General features: G+C 47.9%; 1 protein-coding gene across 8 annotated transcripts in view; it reads left to right on the top strand.

Moving 5' to 3' along the window:
• The first annotated feature begins 534 nt into the window (after positions 1–534).
• aanat2 (aralkylamine N-acetyltransferase 2) overlaps positions 535–27,165 on the top strand; it is a 40,838-nt gene continuing 14,207 nt past the window's right edge. For 5 of the 8 annotated variants that reach the window (XM_088613003.1, XM_088613002.1, XM_088613001.1 and 2 more), the window contains exon 1: positions 12,399–12,929. The gene's annotated coding sequence lies outside the window, so the exon portion shown is untranslated. Of the gene's footprint in view, positions 1,097–12,394; positions 12,930–27,165 lie in introns of those variants that run through there. The other 3 variants (XM_088613005.1, XM_088613004.1, XM_088612999.1) reach the window with 2 other exon arrangements.

The following is a 27,165-nucleotide window of genomic DNA, read 5'->3' as shown; positions in this document are numbered from 1 at the left end:
ACTCAAGGGCTCAGCAAAACCTGCATGGCTGTGTTGAGCTGATCTGCTCTGTCTTGACCAGACGGGCTCAATGGGCTGACTAACCTCCTCGTGTTTCTGACCTCTGCCCCTCGACGGGCTGGTGGCCCTTCCCTTCTGAAGACACGCTCGGTCAGTTCACTTTCACCTAACAGGACTTTTGTCATTTGCTAACTCCCAATCTGAAGCCCACATTCCAGCCCTTCCTCCCAAGAAAATATTCGCCGATCACCAAGCCAATCCTGAGCCAATTCAACCCATCAGCTGGCCAGCAAAGACTCCAGTTCCACCCACAGCAGAAATTTCTGGGACACTAGATAGATCTAGTCTAGACAGCCACTGTCACGCCCCACACTCTCCCTCGCAATCGCCGTTACATTCCCAAACCCACTGTTTCACAATCTCATTCCTAATTGAACCCATCACATTCCCACATGCACCAGATTCCACAAATTCTCATGCCCAGACCAATTATCCAACCACGTCCCTTTCCCTGCAGTATTTAAAGCTCCCTCACACACCAACCCAGGCTCACTATTGAGAAGCCTCCTGTAGTATTCTCTTGTGTGTGTTTCAACCCCTTTTGACTGATCTCCTGGTTCCTGATCTTTGCTCCTGCCTTTTTGGTCACACTCTTTGGGTTTTGTTTTTCAGATTGGCTTTCTTGGATTTCCTTGGTTACTGGACCCATTGCTTCTCCAATTGACCAAGCCCCTGGATGATGTGTTTTGGATTGGCCCTGTGCTACTCCACATTCTGCAGGATTCTTGGCTATGCATAAGGATCCTCATGTTCTACCTATCGGTTCCCTGCGGTGCCTCTTTGCACAGTACATATGGAATGTGCTGCAGAGGGAAATGGTATCAGCTGCTGTCGCAGGGCTGACTGCTGATTGGGACCCACTTTCACCTCCCGTTGGAATGGGCCAAGCCCCCCTCCCCCCTGCCCTAGTGAAATTCTCACACACGCACAACAAACAAGGAAAAGGACAGTGGCAGTTTCCCGCTGGGTTTCTCAAGTCCCGGTTGCTGGAGAGAATTAATCACATGGGGAGGAGAAAAACCTCAAGATGGTCTCGGTGAGGGGGCCCTGGTTTGGTACAGTAGACGCTCCTTCATCTTTTCACTTGGCTGAAAAGTAGCTGTACTGTGAGGAGCTGAGGTGGCCTCCAACCTGCAATATTGACGGGCTAGTATGTGGGCAGTGATGAGCAAGTGAAAGGCAGAGGCGGCTGTCCTTGGGCTACTTGTCTGTGGCCTCGGGAGTTTATCAGCACGTCCGGCAGGCAGTCGAGCGCTCTGTGTTCATTCACTGATCAGGTGGGAACAAATAAGAGAAAGGAAAATGCTCCTTCACTAATCTGTGCAGGTTATGCTATTTTTGTTTCTTCACCATCATCCAAATGACATTTGTGATTATTTTTGCTAATAGTGATTTAAAGAAAATAATTCAGAATTGATTCCATTTGTGCATCAAAATGGTTTAGGCTACTCTGTTAGCATTATTCAGGAAGATTGATAGAAAAACAGGGCTGTAGTCCTGAGGGGCAAGTAATGCTTCAAAAGTGTGGCCTTGCTTTTACATCTTGTCAAACGCAAGGAGGTCTGGTTACTTACTGGGAGTAATGGGCAGAGCAAGAGCTGAACTAGGAACCTCTGGGTGAAGTGTTTCTTGTCAGCAGCTGGACCCACGGGCATCCTGATGTATGGAACCACGTAGCCGTTTTGGGCTCTTGTGCACTTGCTGAGTTCTGCTTTCATTTCTCACTGGTTTGCAGGTGCCTGTGCTGGTGGTGTTCGTGGGATTTCTGAGGGTAATAACTGCACTTTAACTACTCTCTTTCCACCGCTGCTGGGGCAACGTGAATCCTGTAAGCAACGGGCATCTTTTTAAACGTTTTTCAAGGTTTTAAAGGTCTGCCTTCTCCATTCATCACATTTATTGGGTCACTTCAGTGCAGGCCGCTGTCCCCTGGGGCACAGAGGGCTTTCTTTTTGATTTTGGACTTCGATTTTGTTGACTATTTTTACCAAATAGCTTGTACTGGACATGAAAAGAAGGATCGCTGCAATATATGTGAACTTTATCTGCAAAGCAAATGATGGTGGAGAGAGAATCTCATCGGAGGGGATTGAGAGGAGGTGAGCAGCCAATGGGAGTATAACTGAGTCACTTTGATGCCCTAGTGAGAGGGAAGCTGTATACTGTATCTCGGTTGACGCCGCCTAAACTGCTTGTCCACAGTGATGGACAGGGAGAAGAGCTGCATGCCAATACAATGAAATGAGTGACGGAGACATTCTGCAGTGAGTATGATTGAGTATTATTAGATGTTAGACGAAGTCCTGTTGGAGTTGTTTAGCCCGTTTATTCCTGAGCTCAGCTCCGAAGGTCCTGGTCGGACTATTTTCCCTGGATGTGAGACAAGTGCAATCCAAGGCAGGAATTTGTTACTTGGCTGGTGTGAGTCAGAGGGCGCCCCCCTTTCCTGGCAGTTCTGACTGTTCACTTCTCGGAAGAGACCGAGTCGAGAGGAGAAGGTTTTTCACAATGAGTCCTCCCACTGGAGGTGGGGGCTAAATCAGGTTGTTCTGTCATTTCAACTCGTAATTGAATGACAACCCCCCCACCCATATTAGCTAGCAAGAGTATTCTCCTAGAAAGCATTTTTGTCTTTGGGGAGAGAGGGTGAGGATTTGGAGGAGATTGGATGTTTAGGATTATAGGTGAAAATCGCAGAAGGTAACACACTGAACAGTCTAATCATGTGGTTAATTTAAGAGAGGTTCCTCGCCCCATGAGGGGATCACCAAAACCAGCAATTAAATGGAGATCAGATGTCCACAGGGAGACGTGGCCCTGCTAGGAGCTGGCAGGTCAATGATTCTGCAAGAAAATATTTGCAGCACCAGCAGCTAGAAAAGGCATGATAATGACCGTCACAAACAGAGTGGTTTATAATCCCTTCAATCATGAAAACAATTTGCATTGTTGGGGGTGAATATCTGGTTTCCCCCTCCCTGCTCTGATCTGGGTGTCCATGGAAAGCTAGCCCTCACATGACAAAGACAAGGAAGCACATTAGCATCACAAAGCAAAGTAAAGCCTGATAAAAAAAAAAAAAACGCATCCCGTTTGGAAATTTACGGAATGGCAGCAGTTCTGCTGGTTTGACCATCGTCTTCCGAGAATAAAGGCCAGCTTTATTTGAATATATTACGCCAAACAGTGACTCTTTGAAAAAAGCCTGTGTTTTCCAAGAAAAAAAATCAATATTCATATGGGAAAACCTATTGAATTTGTGCATGTAATAGTGGTGATTATTTTTAGAAAATCTTGGATATATAATGGAATTTTCAGATCAACACGCAATTCTTTTTTTTTATGTGGGTAAATAAACTTGCAGTCAATACAGCAGGGACTTGTCACTGCAGTGTGGGCATGCCTTCCCCAAGCTCTCTTGCTATCATGTCCTTCATTCTGCATATGCATCTTTCATTTACTTTTTTTATATTCTTCTACAGAACAATGAGCTGGCGATGATGGATAAGTACACGTACAGACAGGGTCCATTTAAGGCTGGTGTTCAACTCAATTACACACAGAAGCGTCGTGCTCAGGATCTCAGTGAAACTTGTTGGGGAATTAACTGGAGGAACTCTCTGACTTGCCCAGCCTGTTGTGCTGTGCGACTGTATAATTGCGTTGGGCTGAGAACACAGTGTGTGTGTGTGTGTTGTGCAGAGAATTCCAAAGTGTGATGCTCAGAGATTCAGCCCTGAATGGAGTTGTAGGCCTTGTGCTTGTTCAGTGGAGTCTGAAACCTTTTTTTCCTATAAATCAACCATTCTGACTGCGTTGCAATGATTAACGACTCCTCAATTCTAATAAGACACAACTGCCCCCCCCCCCTGCCCCCAATCTCTACTCCCCAATCCTATCCCAAAGCTGAAAATTCAGGAGGGGCAGACTTATTTTTTTGATGTGCTAATTTCATTTATTCCGACGTAAGCTCGCGCACACACACACATGCATTACACGCAGTGCTGTTTATGCCTTGCTCAGACTGAAGCGTTTCTGAAGTGTGAATGAGAACTGAGATGCAATTAGGGAAATCCGTGGAGTAAAAGGGGCGATTCAGGCGGCCCTTGGGGACGGAGGCTGGAGATTCTCACCATTTTCCCCTGGTTTTCCTCCAGTTCTTCCCAGAAGAGCGGGCTGTCACTTCTGTTAAACAGAAGGGTGGGCTTGCTTTAGAAAGCAACAATGCACTTGTTGTTAGCAGAAACCCACCACTACACTCTGGCTTATTCCACAACAACCCCCCCCCCACCACCACCATCACCACCACCATCACCACCACCCTCACCTCACAGTTAAAAGCCTATGACAAATGGCCAGTTTCCCCCCTTTTTCTCTCTTCTTTACTCCTTGGCACATCTTATTACATTGCTGGAGTGTGAGAAAATTCTTGGCCCTGAATTCAGGAGCTTTCACAGCCACAGCAAACACCACTACGCCACTTCTCAAACAGATGGCCACTCTTTTTCTTTTTTTTTTGTGGTAACTTTGTCACATTTTCTTTTTTCCAGGCCTCTAAAAATTGATATGGATTCAGAGCAGGAGGGAAAGACATCTAGAAGTCATTGACCTGCTGGGGATACAGTGGCGCTTGTGGAAGCCTGCGTGGTGTGAATGTACATACGGTTGTAAAATAAACTGTACTGTAAAGAACATTTCTGCAGGCAGGCACACAGGGTGGAGGGCTTGGAGACTTCCACGTGTTTTCAAAGAGAAATACTTAGCAGCACAGATTTGCCTGCAGAAAGGGGTGGACCACATAGTGTAACGCCGAGATGTCTTCCAACCCCCCCTCGCTCTTGAGGCCCGAGAAATCGAGCTGGAAGGGCTATGCCGCCCAGAGGTCATCTGGCCACGAGCGCAGTCTGAACTGAGTTGAATGAACAGGCTTTGTAGCAGCACAAGCTGCCATTTAGTTGCTCAGGTTGAGACTGAAACTGTGATGTAGCAGATAGCCCTGCAGCCTCCCAGTCCAGAGTTTGCACGGTCTGCGGTGGGCTTCCTGGAGGTGCTCCAGTCCAAAGAGGTGCTGACCAAATTTATCATCATCTGTAAGCCTTTTGTGTTTGCTGGGCCTCTGACACTGGGTACAGCCCATGTGGAGGAGCCAAGAGCCAGGAAGGAGTCCTGATGATATCCTTCCTCCTTCAGCACAACTTTGCAGCAAATTGCCTGCCCGATACATACAAGTTTGCTTCAGTTGCAGAAAACAATTAATTAAAAGATCTGCCCTGAAAATGTTGTACTGATACAAGCCATCATTACTGGTTAACTGTTATTTTATTACTAACAAACACTGTGGCTTATGGCTACTTCTAGCGGTGTGTAATGCATCCTTGTGACAAAATGTTGTCCCATTTCATTCTATGGTGCAAACCTTTTCGGTAAATTTACCCCATTATCTGCTTCATTCTGTACGTGTTCTAATCTACAGAATGAGACATACATTGGGATAATTAAAAAAAAAAACTAAATTTAATCACGAATACCTTGTGCCACTCCATAGCTCGCAAATTAAAGGAATACATCTATCCAGGCCCATGAGTAAGGTGTATACACAGAGGGGTAATAATTTATCTTGGACTCGCCTGTGAGACGAATCTGCTTGAGTCTGTACAGCCAATTTACGTGAAGTTCACAGATGGGATCATAGGTAATTTAGCAGCATCAGGAGAGAAAATTGCCACTTACAGCCAGCCATACAGTATATATAAAAACAATTATTTATTTTTGTGCGTCTTTTATAATCCGGGTGCTTGTTCCTTAAATGTTGATTAAATCCATGTGCTTGACAGAGCAGACCCTCCCTAAATGCTCAAAGCCACTTGGAACTGAGGGCTAGAGGAGAAGGGCTGCTAGTTTAATGGTGAGAGGGACACCTGCACCTGGTCCCCTGCAGACCCGCAGGCAGAACAGGGCGGGTGGGGGAGCCCCACATTGACTGTCCCCGTGTCACCCAAGAGGAGAGGACAGGAGGTGCATTCCTCCACCCTCCTCTGCTCCGCTCTGCCCATCTTTTACATTCGCCAGCTCTCCCCCGTTCCCCCTCGGAGCTGCATTATTCCAGGCCTTTCAGCGGCATTTTGGGGGGGCTGCTTCACAATCTTTGTATGGGGTCCTTCCTGCCTCCCGTCTGACGGCCGCCTAGCCCTGAATCGAGAACATTTACATTCAGAAAAAGGAGCTCTGTTAGCCCGCTGGCTAGACCCAGTAACCGGCCAGCCCGCAGCTTTCTTGAAGTACAGCACTCATCTCCATGAGTACCGTAGCGCCTTACTCAGTGTACTGCATCTGACACTTTCTTGAACCCACGGGCTTTAACTGAGCCCCGCCGCACGTCATCACCGCTGCAGGGCCTCTTCTGCACAGCTGCGGAGGCTCTGAGGCTCTCCATCTGCGGTGTTCTCTCCTTCGCCCGGTGTTACAAGCCCAGGAGTAAACTCCCTGCTGCTCAGCAGCTCGAAAGGAGCTTGAGGAAGGCAGTCTCGCGCAGCTGGTTCCTAACAACAGCTCTCTCGTCTGGAAGACACTTTCTAAAAGAATCAGGGAGGTGTTAGTGTTACTTTAATATATTCATTCATTAGGAGGAAGCTGCTCGCTGCTGGTATGGGTTGCAGGAACCCAGAGTAATCTCAGCATGTCAGGGTGGGACTATGCCTAAGATGGAATGCCAGTCTATGACAGAACACGCACTATTATAGGGAGACCAACCTATGCACACTCCACTCAGAATGTGCTGCAGGTCCGAGTCAAACCCAAGGGCTAGGCGATGTGGGGTAGCAGCACTAAATTATTTGATTTCGTTTAGTAATGAAACAACAGAAGGTATGGCCTCTTTGGCAGTTAACTGTCCTGCAAAAAAGGGCAGCAGTTTCACTTTTGTGCAAGTTCAAATGGGTTTTAGTGGGTCTGTTTCTGTCCTGTTTTTGTACTGTGGTGTGTGGGTGGCTGCAGATAAGCCCACTGGGCAGATCATGCAAGGATGGAGCTCTGCTGTACCTCACACAGGAAGCTGGAGTTTGCACTGCTGGTGAGAAGCATGCTTCTCCCTTAAAGTAATGCTTTGTGCTAGTTTTTGTGAGCTTCAGAGCACGCCACACAATATCTAAATTGAAACAAGCCCATACAACTAAAAGACAATTTCAAAAGATCAACAAGTATGATCTTTCGTAGTATTTTTTTTTTTACTTGAAAAATGCACACAGATAGCCCTGAGGTTAAGGGTTGCTCATGAAAGATAAATGAGGTGGAAATTGGAGTTCAGTACGGAAGGTGATGGAAAAGGAATGTGTTTATCACAGCAAGGCAGCGTGTTCTAATTACGGAGCTAACCCCATCAGAGAAGGCTGTCTCCAGTGCCCCACTGTTCCTCTCTTTCTCCATCTCCATCCTCAGGGCCAGGAGGAGCCAGTCGAGAGGGCTGAGCAGGGCCAGGGGTGGGACCTCCCTGTTGCAGAGGAACCACAGAGGTCAGCACAAGCAGGGGATGACTTGTGTGGGTGTTGTTTGTGACAGCATCTTAAAACCAGCATAACTTAATTTAGCCATATCAAACAAACACAGTATACCAATTTTACAGGCTGAAAAGGCCAGATTTTTTAACTATCGTGAACTTTAGTGAACAGTTCTAACACAGCAGGGGATGCTGCTAGCACACCTTCTGTAACTATATTAAAATGACTCGTTTTTCAGGGGCCTGTTCCATGCTTTCTAATCCCTGTGTTGTCTGTTTTTGAAGCTGCACCTCCACGGCTCCCGGACAGCAGTACACAGCATTCTTGGCATTTTGAATGAAGGTTAAATGGGTTGAAATAAGGTCTGTGTGGCTTTGCAAGGCACTGCATCGCATACTGTGTATGATTCATTCCCTTCATCCGAGCAATTATTCATCGCAATCTGAAGAGACTCTTGTTTTTAATCCCTGCTGCAAACTTGTATTCTGAATCTGTCTGTATTTTCTCCTTTGAAAACGGAAAGTGTTTGTAAATATCTCTGCAAACGCTCGGTGCTGGGTGATTCAGCTAGCATGAGAGAACGTATGACAATGGCTTGTCTAAATAAGGGCACGTGCAGCATGTGTTTGAGGTCAGTCTAATTGCAGTCAGCTGTGGTCCTATGCCCATGCTTCGTCTTGTGAATTCACCGTGCTGAGTGCACTTTAACCCTTACAGAGGCTTTGAAACTGATTTTTAATGGAAGCTGTTTTTCAGTGGAGAAACCATTTTCATACAGAGAGCACTTGTGAGAGCTTAGGCTCTCTGCTGGGAGAATTACAAACTAAAGTCATTGGGAAACATTATTATTATTCCTGAGGCATAATAAACCACAGATTCTTTAGCTGATTTCTAAGGATCTGCGTCATGTGTAAGTCTATCACACACAGCTCTGAGAAAACAGAAGGGTTTTGCGGTCTTTTAGGTGACTTAGGCTGAAGACAAGAAATCCTTTTCTTTTTTGTTTAAAATTTAAAATGAACATTGTTACCCTCACTGCTTATGTCTGACTGTAGTATTTGGAGATGTTCCTATAGTACAGTATATTATTGTTAATATTGCATATTTTGCAAGACATCAGTAAAATGCTAACATGCACAAGTTTTGATAATTTTTCAGTGGTATTTTAATGTCTGGAGGATGCGAAAGCGTTGACGTGGTGGTGTGGCAGAAGCCTGTGTTATAACAGGCCTGCTGCAAACCAGATGCAGTGGTGCACCCTCACACAGGCAGGAATGAATGCAGCCTTCACGCAGGCTGTGTCTGTGAGCCCCCTGTGTGTGTGGAGACAATGTAAGGTCACCTGGGTTGACCCTGTCCTTGCTCTGAGCCAGCGGAGGGGTCAGAGGTTGCATATCTGTTTGGTTGTGGGCCTATAGAGGCTGTAATTAGCAGCCTCCTCTTGACAGAAGAGGTGACAGACCACTTTAATATTTCCTCTTCTGCCAAAATGGGCCTCAGAGCCACGTCTGAGCTCTGTCTGCCGATGCAATCATGATCCTCTTGAACATGCAGACCCAGCCCTGTGTTCAAAGGTCTGAGTCTGCAGAGCATTATCACTCCAGCCTCATCCTCCTGGCCAGCCTGTAGCATGCAAGTGAAGCAGAAGGCATGAATATTATTATTATTATTATTATTATTATTGGGGTAAATGTGTTTTACCTAATGATGAGTGGGACATACTATTGGGAAAGACGGCAGACGGATACGATTTTTCTGTGTACTGTTCTGTTCTAGTCTGTTCTTTGTGTGTCCGGACTGTGAGTAACTCTTGTATTGTATTGTATGTATTGTACTATTATTATATAATTCGTTACACTGTGGCTGTGTTGTGTGTGTTAAGCTGCTGTTGCACTGCAATTTCCCTCACGGGATCAATAAAGTATCTATCTATCTAAGAGGAATAATACCTCTACATGCACTCACTACACTACATGACTGAGGAGTCAGAGGTGCATGCAGACTCACTCTTACCTGGCCAGGTATCCTCCCCTCATCCTCCTGTTTCTGGCACTCCTGTGTCATTAATAATGGAGAAGGAACAGGCCCTTTAGGCACAGGAGAGTCACAGAGGTGAAGCCCTAAATTATTCAGCATATATATAGGATGTAAATTGATCACTCTTGCAAAGCAGTGAATGCAGTTTTCTGAGGGCTTTTGGGGTGCCTTCATTGATGCCTTTCATCGTTTGAAAACCAACAAAGATCAAACTTACATGTAGGAATGTTCTTTGTTAGACAAAGTCCAAAGTTATCTCCTGAGAAGTTATAGCATTGGTCAGAATCCCTCTGTTCAAGAATTTGACTAACTGAAAATACACTGTCTAATTAGTAGAACCTTGATTGATGATTAAATAACTATTTCACTGAGTGAACTGGGCATGCTTGTCTGAACACTTACCAGGCAAGGGCAGCCAAACCTCAGAATCTGTCAGTGGGCTCTGCTGTCTTGGCTTTTTAGCAGCAGCCTATCCAATTAAGGAAAGCTCGGTGATGGCTCCTGTTTTCTGTGTTTCAGTGGAGGTCCTTATTTGATTAGCTGAAGCCTGTGTTAAAGGCTGCATCTGGCTCTCCAGCTGAGTGTATGTAACTCTACACCCTCCCTGGGGCTACTCAGGCCAAGGGGAAGCTACAGTCCTTTCAATACTATGCTCTTGTCCTCCTAATCCATGAGCCCTGCCAGAGGAGATGGTCAGGGCTCTGTGATCCACACTCTCACCTGCCGGAGGAGATGGTCAGGGCTCTGTGATCCACACTCTCACCTGCCGGAGGAGATGGTCAGGGCTCTGTGATCCATTACCATTTGAGGAATTTGGGTGGGCCATGTGCAAGCTGATAGTTAAATTTGGTGCAAAGATATTTTTTAGCGTTTTAACAGATTATTCTGCACACTAAAAAAGCCCATTGGAAGTCCTGGTTTTTTTCTCATTCAAAACTGAACTTTTTAAAGTTTTTTTGAGTCAGGCTTCCTGTCTGCACCTGGACAGACTTGCCCACTGCAGAGCATATTGTGTGTAGAGCAGAACAGTGACTTCATCCACAGAAATGTGATAAGTGCTCTTTGTCCCATCAATGGAACTTCTCACTGTTCCCATTCATAATGGATGAGAAGCCTACACATGTGGTCACTGTTCTGAGCAATGTTGTTTGAAATGAGGAGAGCTGCATGATTTTACCATTACAAGTCAGAGAAGGGATTATTGTCATTGCCCATAACCGGGCAGCAGTGTGGAGCAGTGGTTAGGGTTCTGAATGTGGGTTCAAATACCACAAGACACTGTTGTTGGGCTCTTAAACAAGGTGCTCACCCATATTGCTCTAATAAATAAATTATGCTGCTGTACAAATAGGTGCAAATATAAATTACTTTGGTAATCATTCAATTACAGCAGTAATAGATTATCAAGGGAAATCAGATTAAGCGACTTCTCCGTTGCTACTTGTATTAATCTGTGTGCTGCCTGCTACGTGTCTGTCTGTGCAAGACAATATTTCTGCTTGTTCGTCACGAGCATTTCCTACACGGTTACGTCCCCAGTCGTGCCAGCCCCGAATGAGGACTGAAACCACTAGAAAGGAGGAAGCGTTGTGTGGTCAGCAAGGAAACTGTGGGTGATGCACAGGACAGCGACTGTGCGATAAAACATCACAAGCGCCTACTGTACAACCCCAGGGGTGAGTGGGGAACTGGACTGCTGCAGCTTAGCTTGTGGAGACTCAAGACCTTGATCCTGGCGATGAGAGCACAAAGGGGTAACCTGAAACTGCTGATGTAAGGGCACGCAAGTGGCTTCTATCCAGCAATAACAGTCTTGGATATCTATAGTGGACACAGTGCAAGTAGGTGAGAAAACTATTTATGGGAACCATAGCTGAATGTGGGAAATGAAGAAATGGATTTAATATTTACTCAGTTATTTGTATATTCTGACGTAAATCATTGAAGTGTATTTTCTCCGTGCTTTTCTCTCCAGGTAACCTGAAACCACATCTGCTCTTTATCTCATTCAGGGAATTGTAGGGAGAATATTTCACACCCTGCTCCCCTCAGAGGAGAGGCAGTTATGGAAGGTGTAAATGTCATGTCTGTAATAAGACAGATAGATCTCGAAACCTGATTAAAAAGGATGGGCCTAGTGTGTGTTGCTCTTCGGGTACTTGTAGTCATTAATCTGTACTGCCGTGCCGCAGTGGAAGAGCTTTTCAGATTGAGGACCTGCTACGGCCTTCTCTTTATTCCTGGGAGATAAATGAGCCAATGCAGGTTAAAGGTCAGCAGGGTAATTAGAATGATTATTTAGAAGCCATGTTAAATCTGACATCGATGAGACATCAATATGAGGTCAAATTCTACACCAGAATCAATTATTCCAATGCAAGCTTATCAATAGTGCAAACAGCAGGTTTTCCTCTGGTGAAATAAACGGAATAGCACACCTTCCTGAGGGTCTACTGTACGTGGTGCACTTTCACTGTTGTTCAAAAACGTTAGGCGATGGAACCACTGATTGACTTAATAATAGGCGTAATTTGTTCATGATCAACTGTCGAGAAGTAGGAACTGTTCAGTCTGAGCAAGCGGCAAGCAAGCTGAGGAACAGCTGCATTAAGTTGTGTGTGCTGACGTTCTTGCAAACAGTATCCTAGAGGGGGGTATTTTTAAAACTCGGGACTGAGTGAACAAACTAAGTAAATACCGTCAAATAGCGCTGCAGGTGTAGATCTCAGTGGGGCTGAAAACCAGAGTTTGTTCCTTCGGGACCAGGGCATGAAGCACAATAAGTCAATACACCTGTGTACAGTACTTAATTTCTGGACAGGTCTGGTCTTAAAACCGAGACGTGTTATACAGACGTCACTCCCTTGCTAAAAAATTCAACGTGAAGAGCGATTGTTACAGAAAGGGAATCCATCAGTATATGCTGGAATTAAAACTTAAAGCAGCCCTTTGCGGCACCTGACGAATTTTACGAATATATTTTTTTTTTTGTCGGCTGAGCCCTCATGCACATCTACGTCGCGGTATGGCAGACATGACTAATTTACTTATTAATAATGGGAACACTGGTCAGGAGCCGCTGTTTGGCAGTGACGTTATTTGACGGGACGCCTGGGCTCTGAAAAGCGGGGTTGCAGCCGGAGAAGTCCCCCACTCGAGGGTCTGTTTTTTTTTATTTGCGTGGCTCCTCCCCGACTCTAGTTATTGGAAGTTGGCCTTAATGTCCAGCGACCGAAGTCAATTAGTGTTGCTGGTTATAATGGAGGGTGGGCCTGTCCGGGAGATTCTGGTGTTTTGTTTGCAAAACCGGGACGTCACGAAAACAACGACGAGCCTCAGGTACAGAGAGTCTTTAAAACTATTAAGAACAAAGGAGAAACTTTAAAGAAATGTCTGGTCTGATGACGGCATTTTAATTCATTTAAAGAGCTGATTAGCGTGCCTCCTGCGTAACTGATCCAGGTTGAAATTAGCCAACACCGGGAGCTGCACCTTAATTTCGTTAAATGGTTAGACGCGCTTGCCAGCGAGTGCTTCATAATCATTCTTAAAGTGCGAGAATAGCGTAATTGTACAAACAGCATGCATTTCATAACTTTAACGCATGAAATATTTGAAGCGACCAATTTAACACCGTCAAATTAGTCACTAGGAGCAAAAACAAGCTGCAAAACACCTCTGCTTTCAGTTTGTTTTTAGGAAAATCGTTAGCTGAACATTGAAACGTTACAAGGAATACTGTTTGTGCCTTTTCTTAAAAAAATAGTTATGTTTTTTAAACACCGCTTGCCGATCGAGTTTTCAGTACGTTGTTTTCAGTATAATTGTTTGTCTTTGTGCGTTATAAAACAAAAGTGCTCTAATGTTTCACCAACATTGCCATCCCATAATAACACAGAACCGGAAAGAAGGGTTACCAACCAAGTGAGGCCGTCTGGCCCGTCTAACTGGTTGGGCTGATGGTAGCTAATCGATCCATTTATTGAAAGAACCCGACGTACAAGCTTGGATACCTGTGTCACTATGGCCGTTAGTTTGTTCCATACTCCCAGGACCATGTGTGTGTAGAGAAGTCTCTTGTTCTGTTTTAAATGCATCACCCCATTTTTTGGCGGGGCGCACTGACAGCTGTAGCTGTATCAAGCTAAAAAAAAAGGGTTTTGTCCTCTGAGATTCCTCCTGTTGTTTGCCAAATCAGCTACCTAAAATTGAAATCACCCCCCTACCACACCTCAGGAAATTAGCAGTAAGCTCCAGCAAATCAAAGGCTGGCCTCAATGAAGAACAGGGAAGGGGGAGGGGGCGAGATATCTCGCTGATAACACGGTGATCAAAAGGTAACACGCTGGAGAAACACCTTGCAAGCTTGTAGCACCTGCCAGGGAGAGAGCACAAACAGCCACCTTTCCTCCAGAAGAGGGCATTCACAAGGGGTTAATTAAAACTGATTGGTTCTGCTGGGGTTACACCTGTCCCCGGCAGACTGCTTATCTGAGCCCCTGCCTCCTCCTCCCTGTCCTACCCCTTCCCTGCCCAGCTGCGAGCGGGGGGGGGGCTGGTCAGGGAAGATGGACGCCTTGTGTGCACTGCCGTTGTGCGTCCTGCGCTTGAGCTGCGATAACAGCTCTTCAAACATCCGTCATCCTTCAGAGCTCTCGGGCGGAGAGCGCGCTTCAGTCTCTGATGTTTTTCTGCTGTCGGGAAGCTATTTAAAAGCTCCCCTGACAGCTTGTAGCCTTTCTAGCTTCTGCAGCCTGGTACTGCTTAGGCAGGCGCGTGGCACTTAAAAAAAAAACCCAAAAAAAAGTTTAATAAATGGTGGCCGTAAAATAACATGGTCTCTTAGTGGTACCAGTGTCTGGAGAATGGCAATGAGTGTGTGTGTGCTTTTCTTCTCGTGTCTGCAAGCCCTCCGTGCGCTGGCTGTCCTCTGTCGCCTGTGGAATCGGTCTGGATCCACCCAGCGCCGGGGTTTCGTGCTTAGCGAGAGCGTTGCTCCTCAGCCCCCGCTGCTGTCGAAAGGTGGTTGGTGCTCTGAGGGGACGAAGTCTGCTGCCCCGGGGGGAGCCTGCCGTGCCTTTCGGGGAGGCCAGGAAGAGGCGGCTGCGCCGTCAGCCTTGCCGCAGCCGCTGCAGGCGGTGGGAGAGAGCATCTCGGGCGGCAGTGCCAGGCTCACGGCCTCTAATTGGACACCTGAGCACGGCGGCTGCCGCGCGTCTCGGAGGGGCCCGGAGGCGGGGTTAGCGTGCGCCGGGCGGAAGGGGGGCAGCGCCGTGCACTGGGGACGAGAGCAGCTATGTGTGTGTACAGGTGTGAGATCTATTTGTGTCAGTAATTACTGGTGCAGGGAGCAACACTGCACTCGCGGTGTTTGCTAACATCGGCCTGTTGTGTAACGCAACCTGCCTGTAATTGCTATTTTGGTGACGCTGTGCAGGGAGGCCTCGTCGCAGGACTCCCTGCGTTAGATTATCGATGCATTAAGGGTCCTTCAAAGCTGTTGTCGGGATGACCTTTCATCATCTAACTAGAGGCTGATTTTGCAAAGAAAGTGCTGTAGGTATTCTACAAGGCTACAAGATGATTGACTGTCTCCAGGGCAAGAGGCCTGCATCTTTCTTCATTGAGTTATAAACATTCTGCTGGAGACCAAAGCACGGTCCAGAACCTGAATTGGGCACACCCTTTCATGCTTACTGTGCCTTCTGGGCTGGACAGTTCACCTGTGGCCAGGCTTCAGCTTCCCGATGGAAGGAGTCGGAAGGTTTCTGCTAAACCTGTCGCTTTGCCCTGCTGGGGACACGACCACCTGGGGATGCAGCACGGGTCCATCTCTGTGCTTCAGCCAGGCTGGATGAGACACTCTATTGTTCCTCGTAAGCCTTGCCTCTTCTTGCCAGAGGGGGAAAGGTGCATCCCGGACTGCTGGCGGAGAGCCCCCCCCCAGTCTCGAGCTGCTGCAAGCTGTCTTTGTGGCTTTGTCTTTTAATTACCCCTGCGCTGACGGAGTGCTGCTCCTGGGGGCTTAACGCAGGCCATCCCCCAGAGTCCTGCAGCTGCCAGCGGTAATGGCAGGTCTGTGGTTGGACAGGTGCCCAGTGGGAGGGGGAGAGTGGGGTTTCCAGTCTTCGGATCTCTCCCTGCGCCTGTTACAGTACCTTTGCGGTCGTCTCCAGGGCCTGCCGGGTGGTGGGAGACCCTGTGGGAGATGCAGTAGGGCTGCTGCCTAGTAATAACCTCCCCTTGCAGTGAATAGGGGTTTTCTGTAGTGTCCTTCCAGCGGAGGCTGCAGAGTCAAATCAGCTTGACAGCGATTTACAAAGAACAGTCTGTGGGACATTAAAATGTCGGACAGGGTCAGCATTAATAAAACTAAATGTTATTTGCAGTCAATGAAATTGTCAAATTCATTATATATGTATATGACTACATAATTATTTAGACAATGATTAGATTAATTGTTTACTTGACAACTCGGGTTGGTTCAAAAGCCAGAAGACTCTTTCTGCAGTTGCTTTGTAGTTTCGGGTTCAGCGTTCGGTTTTGATGGCGTCATCTGTTGGAAGACCCCCGGTGTACAGTTGCTGCTTGAAATCTGCATAAATGCCATTTGACAGCAAGAAAGAGGTTTGTTTTCGCCAGTGTCCTGTACAGACTGTGGTTCTGAGACTCGGAATCCTTGTACCACCCTCAATGATAACTGGGAAACTGGTGGCACTTTCTGTAACCCAAGACCATGCTAGTTATCGGTAGCTGCCTAGTGTCCCCTGAGTTTGTAAGGCTTATAAGACCAAAGGTTATTTAGAGATGGGGTACTAGGAGTAGAGGGCAAGACTCGTGCTAACGATGCTGGAGGTACTGTTGCAAAAGGAGCCAGCTGTTCGCCCCAGTAGTATTGTCCCAACACGGTCAGAGGGACCGGCCTCCTCCTGGCACTGCAGGGAATCTCAAGGCATCCTGACCTGTGGATTCCTCTTTCACCTCCGGATGGGTTCACCTGCAGTGTGCACTGTTCTGTAATGCTCCACTCCATCTTTAAGGCCTATCAAACCTGGGAGCAAGATTCCTGAAATTGCATTCATACCTCGGTATGCGACTTAACTCCGAGTCGTGGATGTTTTTTGACTGGGCAGGCCCCTGTTGTTCCAGGGAGCTGTACCACGCTTGGGCTGACTCTGTCTGCTCCGTGATGGAACGGGCACCTGTGACTGGGATTCCTCTTACTGGACCAATTGCCCCAGTCAGCGTGATGGCTGCCAAAGCCAGCCAGCCAGCCAGCCAGCAGCAGGAGGGCACCGAAGGCCAATCGGCATGACGGCAGGTTTCAGCAAGTTTTCAGTCCTGATCGGGTCAGAGTCCACTGATCCAGTTTTCTCCTCGCCTGTGCTCATCACACATCTTTCCCTGTCCTCAGTGTACGAGGATCAGCGAATACCACCCACTAAAAACAATCTGTGATGCTATTTTTTGTCAACTGGAGAAATGCTAATGAATTACAGTCTAGGGGAAGCCAGTGCTAGGATTATATGTGGGTCCAGCACTACAAGATCCAGTTGGCTTCGGAAACAGAATGAATCCTTGAGCTCATCTTAACCGGAAAACTTCCCCACCACCACTTCCCTGGGAGTTTTGCATGTATGTTTGACTGTTTAAAAGGATCCTTTGTTCAGGACTGATTGCAGTGGCACTGAGCCCCTTTGCAGCAGGTGAGCTCACTCCCTTGAAACTCCCTCGAGGTGGTGCGCAGTTCCCCTGCGGGGGGAGACCCAGTGCTGTGGTTTAGCCAGGCTTGTGGCCGGCTGGGGAGCAGTGCTGTGCGCCGCGCACCAGGGACCGAGCCCCGGCAGGGGACCGTGAGCGCTCGGGAGTGAACAGGGCCTTCTCGTCTCCAGGGCCCGGAGTGCACCGGTGCAGAGCCCTGCGCGCGCGCCGTCTTCGCAGAAACCCCCACAGCCTGACGGGGGGCTGGGTGCCGTGAGATCATGTGACCCGCGCTCCCGGCAGGAGCTGGGATTCCGGAGCCCGGTGCTCCTCGCTTGCTCAGGTTCAAACCGCCGCAGCCCGGCCTCGGGTTTAAAAAGGGCGGTCGCTGTGGACACGGGCCTCCTGACCCCACTCGGCTGGGTGCTGTCTGCCGCAGGGCCCCTTTGTGCACGTTTCCAGCGACGTTTTGTTCCATCCTTTTCATGTCTTTGATGTGCACACAGGGTGTAGGCTGGGTTAAAGGTGCATCGTAACCTCTTCTCCCACATTCAGGCTCTCCAAGGTTCTCCCTTTTTATGCAAATATTGTGATTTTATGAGGCTGTACCTATAAACTCAGGAACGCTGGCTGCGGCGCCTATAAAGTTTGTTTTCAGACCTTCATTCTGGGATACAATCGCCAGCGCTGCCAGTCGACCTTGGACACGTTGGGGAAGGTCGCGCGCAAGATAATGGTGGTATTTTTTTAAAGAATATTTGCTTCTTTTTTTTTAAAAAAAAGCATTTCATTACCGGCCTTCCAATTAGTGGTGTCTTGTATCATTTCCTCAAGGTTCATCGTGGTAAAAGCTCGCTCCTTTAGAGCTGACAAAGCCTGCTGCATTTACTGAGTCTGAATCCGTCACGAATGGGCTGAGGCACCTGAAGGGATGTGATCGTGTGTAGGATTGTGTTAATCTGCTTAAAATGAATTTTCTTCTCACTTTTGCTGCAGTTGTGCTGAAGGAATTCGCAGATTCTGGATGGCCAGTGTAACCATGGCGATTGATGGAGATTTGTCTGTGACGGGGGGGGGGCAGGAATGGTCATTAATGTTCAATGCTTTACCGTTTCTCATGGCTGCTTTTTTTCCCTGGTTTTCAATTTCATGGGGCGCTTCCTCGGCGCCTTGCGTTGGCCCAGGTGGCCAGAAAGCCGAGTGAATTCTAACCCGGGACCAGCGGTGCCCCCACCGGGCTCGGTGACAGCCCCCAAACGCTGCGTGCCCACACTGCCCGGCCTGGATTAGCGCTAGACCGCCGCGCGGCGAGACGCTGGAGACCTCATTAAAACCTCCTCATTGTGCTCTGCGCTTCTGGCGGTGATAGTAAACAAGCTGCCAGTACAGGCCCCGAGAACGTATTTACTTCGTTAGGAAAGAACAGGGCAGGACCAGCGAGATGTGGTTGGAGCCACCGGGCCCAGAACCGGGACGGGCTCCCCTTTCTCCTGGAGCAAAGGGAACGTGCTCGGGGTCAGGGGTCATTTTCATGTTTTCCGAAGGAGGCTTTTGTGATGTGAAGGATTTCATTGTGCAAACACATTTGGATATTTTCTTTACATCTTAATCTTCTATCTATGTCTTTCAGCAAAGGCATATCCTCTCTCTCTCTGCTTTCCGTCCAGAAATGAATGAGCATAGTGAGTGAGGGGGAGGGGGCTGAATTAATTAAAGGAGTTAATTAGAGGATTTCCTTCTGAACTAATCAAGTGGTATTAAACACCCCTCAATTTCCACTACTCTAATTAAAGGTTTCTTTTGCCCTGGAGTTTGGAGAGGAGACCCACACTAGGGTCTTGAAAATCCCTAAAAAAGTCAGCCTGCCCTCTGAACTCGCCTCATCTCTAAGCAAAATGCATGCAGAACGAGATTCTCAGGAAGGATTTTGTTAATTAATTGGTTGTTATCGGGGGGGAGATTTACAGCTGAATGCTGGGTTTTTGTTAAAGGATGCTTGGTAAGAGGTAGATGCAAAATGTAGAGAACAAAGAGAAACTAAAGCATGAAAATATCACAGTAATTACCTATAATATAAAAATAACAGAACCTGTTAACAAATCCAGATAGTTCCTAAGGGTATTAGCCCACCTTATTACACTTTATTTGGATGGCCCATTGCATTCTCTCAGGGATCCTTTGGGGTACAAAGCACTATATAAGAGCAAGGTGAGGTGCTCACAATGAGTGTAACCACGTTGTTTTCACTTTGTGTAACGACGTGTAAGTGTTGAAAGGTTACAAACGAGCAGGCCATTCGGTCCATTTTACTGATTTGGTTTTCAGTAGCTAATTGATCCCAGGATATCATCCAGTTGATAAACCAGGGCAGGGTTTTAGCTTTGACATTGTGACTGGGAGGCGTGCTCCACACTCCCACAACTCTGTGTATAAAGTGTCTTCCGTTTTGATTCTGTTTTGAAGATCAGGGGAAGCCTCATTTCCACAATTGGGGTTGTTTACGTGCGAGTACTGCTACAACGCTCCACTACCAAAGAAAAACATGACGCAGAACGAAAAAGGGGGAATCTGCACAGTTGAAATGTTAATCTGTTAGTGTCTGTGGAAATGTTTTCCTGTGAAGGCCTCGAGCTTAGAGATGGGGCAGCTTGCTGAGAGAATCCTCTCTGTGTCTTGGCAGAGAGAAAAACCAAGTTTGGCGCGAGCCTTAAGAAAACTGTTTAAGGGCTTATTAATGATGATTGCATCCTCATTTTGATAGACTTGTTTTTGCCATCTGTGTGCAAAGTGCAGGGATGTGTAAATTTGACCCGGTTAAAGACCGGCCTTCCTAAAGTCCACCCTCAATTGGATTGGTGATTTATTTAATTTTGACCATTAGCTTCTGGACTGAGAAATTTCAACAGCAGATACAGGGGGTCCCTTCCTGTGTGTGAAGTACATTGGGGAAGCGGAGCACTATATTAATGCAAGGAAATATTAATAGAATTAAGTGACATGGTATTGTGAAACCTGTGAGTGCCTAGAGAGTACCTCTGCTCTCGGATTTATGATTTATCCGGGAGCAGAGGAGTGACTTTCTGGACCTTCTCCCTCTCGGTCCATTCCTCTGCTGTGCTGTGTCCAGGACCGCTGTTGTAATGACAGTGCAGGAGGTAGACGAGGGCTTTGCCCGCAGAGTGGGGCTGTGTGTGTGTGCGCGATTGTGCATGTCACCCGCGTGTGTGACAGACAGGGAGGAGGGAGCGGGGGGGGGGGCAGGGGTTGTGTGGAGCTGGGGAGAAACCTGAAACCGAAACTCAGCTCTCAAAAGGTTAAACTCATTAGTGGCAATTACTGTGAAATTAAAAACCGGGAAGGCTCATGAGCTGGATGGAACTTGATTAAGACAACTGTAATTTTCCCTAAAATTGGCTGTAATTTGCACGGGGTACAGGGGGGTTGAGTCCTGGGAGAGGAGTCGCTGAGGAAATGGCTGGATTGGGATCGGATTATTCCTGCGCTGTGCGGTCTCTGGCTTTCCCTGCTCCGCGCTCTCTGTCCATCACTAGGGCAGGTAGAAGTTACACTCTCTTGAGGAGGACACGCTAGGTTCTCAGTTATCGGTCCCGCCCCACAGTGAAAGAACCGATATAAAAATATCCTTCTCTTATGGAATACTGTGGGGATGTTATCCGTTCATAAGCTGAAAGACCAGAAGAGGGTGATGCACTATAGCTTTGCTCTTCAGTTTAGTGAGATCATATTTAATAATTTCTCCATCTTTCTAAAGCTGCTTCTGTATCTTTCCCAAAGTGTGCTGGGGTTCTTTGTGCTGCACTGGTAGCTGTTAATGGCTGTACATTGCAGTATTAATTGTAAACTGTCCCTGTTAACATGTTAAAATGAGCTCACTGTCAGTTTCTGTTGCGAGGAGGGTCCGTTTTGACAAGTGGAACGACCAAACTTTAGACTTCTTTATACGACCATTTATAATTTTCAATTGTTATATAATAAAAACATAAATTGAAGGAGACAGACATCACACTTCCCCCTGCTGGCTTCCCAGTGCCATGACACTATCAACTGAAGAGGTTTCAATCCCATCTGCTACCTTCATGACCGTAATAACCCCTGAGTGTTCTCAGATGGAGAACACAGTCCTCAAGAAGCCCAAAAGCATTTTCATCCAAAGACAGGATGTGCATCAAATCAGGGACAGGATTCGGTAATGGGTTTTTCTCTGCTAAAGTGAAATGATGTTGTTGAATTGTGGATCTGTTTTGCTGCTGCTGGTGCTGTTCCTTTTTACGCTTTACTGATACTGTTCCAGTAGACTACCAGTTCTCACAAATTGGTTCCCAGATGCTGAAAAACAATCCTTTTTGTCAAATAAAACGATCTGTGGGGCTGAAAAGTACTAGACAGTGATGAAATGAACCCTCCTCACACTACAGTTTCCATAGACGGGAAAAGCTGTAAACTCATCTTTCTGTCTCCCTGTCCATCTTTCCAGTTGTCTTGCTCTGTGGCTCCGGGTCCCAGTCGGACTGGCTGTGGAGCTCGGGGGGATGAGCAGGGAGCTGCTGGTTGTCTCCAGCTTACTGGGCTTGGAAGGAGAAGTCGGGTCGCTGTGATGCAGGAGATTTTTTTTTCTTTTCCAAGTCTTGGCAAGTATAGTCAGAGATTTACAGCGTACAGGTTACCGGGCAAGATTTCTGGGGTCAGGACACAGCGATTTTGCAATCTGGGATCCCCCCCTTGACGTGACTCTTTCTTCCCAGATGGAGCTGGGGGTTTTTGGGGATTGGTTACACTATAACCCCACCAGGAATCTCTGGAGGGACTGGATCTAATCGCACACGCACCGCACACGCACCGCACACGCACCGCACACGCACCGCACACGCACCGCACACGCACCGCACACGCACCGCACACGCACCGCACACGCACCGCACACGCACCGCACACGCACCGCACACGCACCGCACACGCACCGGTCTACTCAAAGACCAAGACACACCAAACAAAAAGCAGGAGGACAGGGCCAAAGAAGAAAAGGAAACGCTGAGACCAAGAAGGAGGGCTGCGCCACATGCCCTTTCTGCTTGCTTTCAGGGGCACAAAGAGAGACTGCTGGACTGTGTGCGCAGACTCTGAGTGTGTGTGTGTGTTCTGCTGAGGGAGGGCAGGGTGTGGGTGGGTGGGTAATGTTTTGCCTCCATTTTCTCCCGGTTTCCCTCCTCCTTCAAGCCAGGCGAGGGTGGCCCCACTTGTAATCTGTCACTGATTACTCGGCGAGTAATCACGCTGGAGAGGCTGAGCGCCGCTGCCTCGCTGGGCCCCCGAGTTTAACCCTTCTGGCTGCGGTGTGCGGGATGTGAGCGGCCAGTCGGTGCAGCCCCCGGTCCTGAAACGGCCCGTCCTGTTCCTCAAGCGGTTGTGTCGGCAGGGGCTGCTGGCAGATCTTCATTTCAAGCCCTGACCTGAGCCAGGCGCGTCTCCGCGGGAGTTACAGCAGCATTGACCTGCACAGCCTTTTAGCAAATGCCAGTTGCTTGTTGCTTGTTGGAAGTGTGACTCTTTTTTTTTTTTCTTGAGACCTTAAATTATCCCTGAATATTGCTTCTGTGTGACCCCTCTGTAACCTTTTGTTTACTCTAGAAGTTCTTGGTACTCGAGGGGAGTTTAAATGAACAGTTCCCCTCAGAAACTCAGCTCAACCTGTGCTTTTGAGAAATGGTCTGAATTTAAAAAAGTTCTAGTTTGTCTGTCCTTAAACCACCCTACATTGCCCTCCCCCCCCACCCCCCCCCACTTATGTAGATCTGCAAACTGGGAAGTGGGCTTGTTAGTGAGAGGTGTTAATAAAAGATGTAATTAAAAATGGTAAACATTTGCTGCTAGGCTACATTTTTACAACCTGACAGTCATTCAGCAAATCATGCATTAATGTTAAACTGACACGAGGGAAGGGGAAAACCAGTTTCTCTTTATTCCTGGACAGACCCATCCCTCTCCAGTCAGAATGCAAACAGAGATCATACGTCTTCCTTCTTCAGCCTGCAGTAAGTGCTCTGAAGCTGTGATTTAAGAGAGGTCGCTCCACTCTTCCTGGATAATGAATCCACAGGACCCTTTCTCATCTCCTAATCCAGATGTGCTTTACATGCCCTTCGTAAATAGACCCGGCCGAGTATCCCTGTTACTGCCATTTTTCTCCACCTGCTGCCGAATTAAAAGGGCCGTGTGGCATGAGGAGAACTGGCCCGATAGTCAGCAGGCAGAGGTTTCACAATAGGCGCTGGTTTTGAAACCTGAGATAAGTTTCTGAATGAGTGTTTGGCAGCGTTTACGAGTTCATTTATATTCATGTATGCCGCTGAATGGAGAGACACCGTATGATGGCCACCTTGAATTGCTCCAGCTGCATTTGAAGAGCAGGGGGAGGCTCGCGGGCGAGCGAGTGGCCGAAGCAGCGGTGTCTTCTCTGCAGGCCTGTGTGCCTACTTGAAGAGATACAGACGTCAAAAACAAACATCAGCCGCTGGTTCTGATGTCGTCTCTCGTGTCGGTGTGATGATGAGACCTGGTGTGACACTGGACAGTCCCCTGGAGCGTACCCCAGTAAGTCTCTCACTCCAGTCTCCCCTCCGCTCCTTTGAAAAGTTTGTATTTCCGGGATCTCTGGAATCATTCCCACATCGTTTCCGAGAGGGATTTAAGATGGCGTAATGAACCAAGCCACGAGGAGGAGCTTGTGTTCATAGCCTTGGGTGGCTGTGTGCAATGCACATGCCAGAAATGTGATCGAGTAGTTGGAAATGAAGGGCGAACGCTCAAAATGCACTTCTGATTTGTGAAGGTGCCATACCCCCTATTCTGTATCCCTGTTTCCGTAGGCGCTGGCCATCTGATTTCCTTGAACCCTTTTTTTAACATGACAAAGGGGGGCCGCAGGGAAGAGGGTAGGGATCTCTGCAATACGGTTGCTGTTTCTGTTTCTCGACGTGAGCCTGGCCGTCTCGGGGGGGGGGGGTCGGAGCACCGAAAATAAAATGAGGTTCTGTGTGAGGCCTAGTGTGGCATTGCCGCCTCCGTCTGCTGTACTTCACCTGTGAACACCCTCCTCTCATCAGTCTGGAGACGTGTCTGGGACCGGAGTCTGGGGACCTGGTGAATCTTCTCACTCTTCCGTTTCTGGTCTTCCTGTCAATAGAGCTGTAACCCGTTAAACCTCTTCGTGCAGACTGTAAATCGACTGCGTCGGTCACTTTTTTGCGAGTTCTGTTCTTCTGGGGGGCTGCGGCTCAAGTGCAGGGATAGGTCTAGGCCAGGTCCATTCCTGATCTGGGTAAAAATCACACTGTGGCACAGAAGACCTGTGCGATACGATTCCCTTTCACCAGAGTTCCTACAAGCAGCATAGTCCTCAGTCCATAGCTGGCGTTGGATACGTTCTTTCATGCCGTTAGACTTATCCCCTGAAATTGGACATTTTTACTGCACTGAGCAGCAGACTTGCATCTCCTGTTGCTCGTTTTAACCCTGTGAACCGTCCCTGACACCAGTGAGCATAACGGCCCTCCCTCATGGTGAAGGTGCACAGGTGGAATACAGCTCCTGCAAGGGAAACCTGCTTGGAAAACTGCAGCCTCGCCTTTGCTAATCCTTCTGCCTTTCAGGATAATTTAACGGAGTATGTTGGAAAGATTGGGAGGTTGCAGTTTGTTGTGTCTTTTATACAGCCGCTAGGTACAGAAATTAATAAAACTAACCGAGAATCGTTAGTATAAACGGATAAGCAACACCCAGGCCCTCCCCACCCTGGACTACACTGGTAATCAACAGATGTCAGAGTCATCTCAAATGGCATTGGGATGTTTCATGTTTTTGTTGGAAGTAATGTGCGCGTGTGTGGCGCGTGCCACATTGCTTTTAATAAGTAGAAAACTACGACGGCGATGAATTATTTTTATCACATTTATCGTGCAATTAATTTGGTGCTGCAGCTGAAACAAATGCAAGCTGTAACAGAAATCACACATATCTGCGTCTGAGGCTTGGTATCTGCATGTGTTGTAACTGAAATTCAAACACAAGTGTAGGTGTATAACGTTTTGGTGATAAAACGATTCATGGCGCTTTTAAGAGATGCAAGGAGAGTGAGCTGTCATAAGTGATGAATGAGGAAATGGGATTTCATTTGAGGTCAGCAGTCTTTGTGGGAGTTCATGCCATTTTACTGCCTGATAACATTTGCTTCGTGTTCCATTTGTGATTGTCATCTCCTCCTTTAGGGGCTTGACCCAGGCTGTTCCAAAATTACCAGAGCTGTAATTTTCGTGCTCTGTTGACAAGCCGGCCTGCCATTGTTAAAGGGCTTTAGTGAAGAAATTCATTGCGTGCTCAGGCTTCAGGAGGGCTCTGCGGGCGAGCCCAGGCTTGTCCCAGTGACATCACAGCCCGTCAGCAATGCGCTCCTCACCAGAGAGAGGCTGCTGGCAAGGGTGGGCACTGGGGGCCGGTCAGCGGAGTGCAGGCAGCGCTCGTTCTGCGCTCCTCGCCCCAGACTGCATGACCTCGGGGCCGAGAGGGTGCCGGAATTGGTATGAAAAGTGCTGAAACATTAATAGCTCTTGATCTGTGAAAAAGCAAACACAGCACCCTTAGTGCCTAGCCCACTTTACAGCGGGGCTGTTATGGCTGCAGTTTGGGTAGAAGGAAACATATTCTTCGATTCGTTCCTGCAGCTGTCAAAACTTAAGAGTTGTTACTGTGTTTGCTCCGAGTGTGTCAAACAAGGGAACTTCCACCAACTTTACAATTCCAGAATTGAGAAGGCAACTTTGACAAGTCAATTCCCCTGTGGCAAAAATGGAACCCTGGGTATGGTCTTCTGTAATTAGTAAAACACATTTTCCTCATTAAAGATTTAAATACTTCAGCAGAGAAGCACGTAGTGGGTTTCCTAGGTGTCGAAGCTGACAAGCCTGGCGTATTTCAGGAAACAGCTGGATGAGAATGAATCGGCTGCCAGCAGACACACAAACTACACGGTCCGAATGACCTACTTCCGTTTGTACCCCTTCTCCTGTCCCACTGACTGCGTCAGTTTGCAGCCAGACCAGCAGATGGCGCTGGTGGTCATAGCACTGGGGAAGTGCTGGGGGAAGTGGTTGCTGTAAGGCTCTGAATCAAAGCCGATGGCTGGAGTGTTTTCTCTGCCTTTATTGACGCAGGTGTTTTCCAGTGAATAGCCCGCTCTTTGTTTCCTCTTGTGCGTGTGTGTATGTATATATATATCTGCAGTTTGGCTGTTATTTTGTAGTGGGTGGAGAGCCTGTGTTTTCCCAGCAGCGCAGGACATGGAGCTGGCAGGGCTGCCCCAGAGCAGTGTGGCCGAGAGCAGTCCGAGTCACCGGTGGCCAGATGAAGCCCCAGTCAAGCAGTCGGCCGATGTCACACGTGACCCGGCTGTAGTCCCCTTCGCCCCTGTGCGAAAGCATATGTACAGTAAGCCCAGGATCTTCCTCATGACCTGTTCTGCGGAGCCCTTGCGCTATTCGTGTGCAAGGACTGTTGAGCCAGGCTGGTAACTGGACAGAATTGGCCTGGCAGGTCAGCACTGCTCTTCTCTCGCCTGTGGAGCTCTCTCTCGGTATGCAACGAGGCGTTCTCTCGTGACTCCACGTTAGGAAATCGTACCCTGCTTCACCCCACAAGCAAATCGGCTCTCCCGCAAATTGGGAGGTGAAATTGTTCTAGACGTGAGACCAGGGTGCCCGCCTGCTTAGAAAGGCAAAAAAGAATAGCTGGGAGATGAGAGCGCTTTGGTTTTCTGCTTATTTGCTCTTCAGATGTGCGGGGATTTGACATACAAAGATGATGG

The sequence above is a fragment of the Lepisosteus platostomus genome, chromosome 19 (genome assembly GCF_059453375.1).
Source record: "Lepisosteus platostomus isolate fLepPlt1 chromosome 19, fLepPlt1.hap1, whole genome shotgun sequence".
Classification (NCBI taxonomy): Eukaryota; Metazoa; Chordata; class Actinopteri; order Semionotiformes; family Lepisosteidae; genus Lepisosteus; species Lepisosteus platostomus.
This window is presented reverse-complemented; position numbering and strand designations above follow the sequence as displayed.